Below are 3,581 nucleotides of genomic sequence, written 5' to 3'. Positions count from 1 at the left end.
AGTGGGAGTACTCTCGGGGTTGCGCGACCAAGGTAAGTTTGCAATGTACGACTAGCAAGTGACTTTATTTATGAACGTTTGAACGGCCACTCATAATCTTTGTTCGTTGTAGTATAAGTCATACACAGCAGCATGGTGTAAAGGTCAACATTTTAGGGTGGAACGAATCGACAAAAAGCGTTTTACTCAAGATTGTGGAATGGAGTGAAGTACCAAGTGATTTAAAAAACAGAGTCATCAGCATACTTCATGATGAGTTTTCCATTCCAACACGGGATCAGCGCTTCAATGAAGACCTGATGAAGATTCGAATGCGCGAATACTGCAAACACAAGCGTTCCGAAGTGCAAAAAGCAATCAAGAATGGGTGGAACAGGCCAGATTGGCTGGCCAAAGAAGATTGGAAGAATGCGAAGAAAGCAGCGCGCGAGAATCCCGACAAGTGGAAGCAACAAAAGGATGCAGCCAGAGCGCGAGTAGAGGCAGGGAGCTCGCACCACTTGGGGAGCGGTGGATGGGCATCATTTGAGGCCGATTTTGTAAGTGTTTTCACATTGCTCTTTATGCATGTTCGATAGTTTAGGGTTTATGAGTTTTTTAGTTCTAACATAATGAAATCTTTGTATGTTTTGACAGTGGTCGATGACAAGACGTGATCCCACACCGTACGAGCGCGAGTACGCAGGCAGAAAGGGCTTAAACGCCCTGATGGACATTCTCAGTTCTCGCGGCGGCATGGTTAGTATTAGGGTTTACTCTTTTTTATTTTTTGTATTGTTTTATAAATGTCGTTATATGTTTATACATACTGAAAGCTGTCTTATTGTCTTTTTTTGCAGAATCCGACAGATACGCCGCTTGGACGCGATGAGACGTCTGACTAGACGACGTCAGTTTAGCCATAGCTAGATAGCATTAGTTTAGGGTTTCTCATAGCTTATGTCTCATGAGACGGATTTTATACGTCTTTTTGAACCATGTATATTATTACATTTGTCACCGCAGTTCCTTTTGCCAATCAATTCTTCATGCCTATGATGTTGTACAATTGTCATTATTACATTTGCCAATCAATTCATTTTGCCTATGATGTGTACAATTGTCAATTTTGCAAACAATGCGTCTTGTGGGTGACTATTTTGGGTCTATTATCTACCCTTGCACTTTTTTTAAAAAGTGAATCAAGTACAATATGGTTGATGGGTGGCAGGGCATTCAATGCCCTTCCACCAAAAAAAAATTCTCTCGGGCGTCGCTATAAGCGTCGCTATTTATGGCTCTGTAGCGTCGCTATGAGCGTCGCTATAGTCTTTTGTGTAAACGTCGCTATATGCGTCGCTATATGCGTCGCTATGAGCGTCGCTATATAGCGACGCTCATAGCGACGCATATAGCGACGCCTATAGCGACGCACTTGTAGCGATGCTCGTAGCGATGCTCGTAGCGATGCATATAGCGACGCCGAGGGTTATAAAAACCCAGTGTATTTCCGTCACTAACAGCGTCACAAGAGCACACAACCTCTTGTAGTGATGGTGGTCCGTCCCCTCCACACATGTGAATCAGTCCCAACTTGGAAGAACAACTAGCAAACTTCTTCTCCCTCGATCGAGCCCAAAAAGGGACCGAGAACTAGCCCCTATCAACCATCGACAACCATCGTGTCATCTACGACTTTGACAACATGTTAGAATATGCTTGGGGGGTCACTATATGTAAAAATTATATATCACATGTGCTCAAGGACTAATTATAAAACTCCTTTAGCTCTCAACTTTTCACCAATGAAATAGACCCTTTTCCTATTCAATCTATATTTTTTTTTCAAGATCATTTTTTCAACACCCTTCTATACGTGAAAACATGAGAAAATATAAAACACAATAATCACTCTTGTTGATCCCACGTGAGACAATTTTTTAATTGTAGTGACCCCCTTGGGAAGAGCAAACGATAAGTTTTCTTGACCTCGAAAATCGGGGTTGATTCTGAACGTGGGACAGGTTGCCAAGGAAGAATTTTTTTTAAGGTAAATATGTTGCTAGGTCAATTATGTGTGGGTGTTCCGGAGTGATTGTGTATGGTCGGGAATGCTAGTAGGCAAGCCTGTGCATAGGAAGTTTGCAAAAAAGTGTGCATGTGTGTGTGAATCTGTGTGGGTAGGGGTGCGGACTATTAGCTTGGGCTATAGAGAGGCAGTGTATTGTGTGCAGGGTGTTGTTCCCTTTTCCCCCATCCCATCAGTGGTGCTATTCTTGTTAGATCGTGCTCTTCAAACCGCGACACCGTCTTCAACTTCACCGAGAAGCAATCAGTAGCTCCTCAGTGCATGGTCGGGTTTTGTGACTTTTACAGGTGCCGAAGATGTTGAGGTTTGGCTACAAGACTACGGCCTTTTTCTGCTGGGGAGCGGCTTGTCAAGAGAAGAGGGAGTGGCCCAAGCTTTCCAGCTCCTGGTTCGTGGAAAGGCAAAGGTATGGTACGAGGGCTTGCAGGCTGAACAAAAACAGGATTGGAGCACATTGGAAGCGGCATTCCGAAGCCGATATGTGGTCAACAGGCAGTGGAGTGAAGTCAAGCAGATGATGGACAACCTAAATCAAAGCCTTGACGGTGATTTCCGAGCATTCGTGTGGGAGTTCGAGGCCATATGAAGCAAGTTGGTTAAGGTAACTGCTGTAGAGAATGCAGATTTTTTGAAGGTGACCAAGTTTGTGGATTGCTTGCATGTAAAAGTGCGAGATAAAGTTGAGATAGATGGACCGTGCACATACAAGGAGGTAGTAGCCTATGTGCAGAGCAGGACGAAGAAGGTTTTAAAGAAGCAACACGCAAAGCAGGTTTTGGCGAGTCCATTGGTGCCAAGGCCAATTGCTAGGGAAGAGCTTCAGGTAATCCGCCCCTTCGTTGATGCACATGTGGTAGCAGTGAATAGGCGTGATGGCAGAGTAGAGATGATACCGTGTGGTCCCATGAGGCCTCAACAGCAGTTGCAGAGATAGGTCTACCGAGTACCGTCTAATGTGCTTGACCAAGTGACTTCCAAAAAGCAAGCAGTGGAGAAGATAACTGAAGTGCCAAAGCCGGTGAGTTTTGTGGAGAAAACCAAGGTGTATTCGAGCTATAGCAGTGCCTTGGATACGGACATCACATGGGAAACGGAGTCTGCTTTCTTAAGGTATGAGACATATGATGTTATGTATGTTGATAAGGTGGTCAAAGAGCAACAGATTGCAGGTGAAGAGACATTTTGTGCGGACCAGGGGGTTGGGAAACCCTCTCTCTTGCCTTGTGATGGTAAGGCCATGATGACTGAAGAAGAGTGCTTCCATGAAGCAGATTGGGGGTTCGATGATCCAGTGGTCGATGTAGATGACGAGTCGCAGGTTTTTTTTGCTAAAGCTATGGAGAGAATACAAGGTATGCAAGGCTTGCCGCCTTTTCTAGGGATGTTTCCACGCGCCTGTGGGTCGAGCTTCGTCCTTAGCTGACATTACTTGTTGGGTGAGTTCTCGCTATGCTGACGTCCGTCGTGGCGTACCCGTCCAACATTGGCGCCGCTGCCGGGGACAAAAACCTTA

At 45.2% G+C, this 3,581-nt stretch overlaps 1 pseudogene; it reads left to right on the top strand.

The window, feature by feature from the left end:
• Positions 1-2,364: 2,364 nt before the first annotated feature.
• On the top strand, positions 2,365-3,002 carry LOC147425036 (uncharacterized; annotated as a pseudogene).
• The last annotated feature ends 579 nt before the right edge of the window (positions 3,003-3,581 follow it).

The sequence above is a fragment of the Adiantum capillus-veneris genome, chromosome 25 (genome assembly GCF_014529385.1).
Source record: "Adiantum capillus-veneris isolate H3 chromosome 25, ASM1452938v2, whole genome shotgun sequence".
NCBI lineage: Eukaryota > Viridiplantae > Streptophyta > Polypodiopsida > Polypodiales > Pteridaceae > Adiantum > Adiantum capillus-veneris.
The sequence above is the reverse complement of the archived record's forward strand: the minus strand, read 5'-3'. Positions and strand labels throughout refer to the sequence as shown.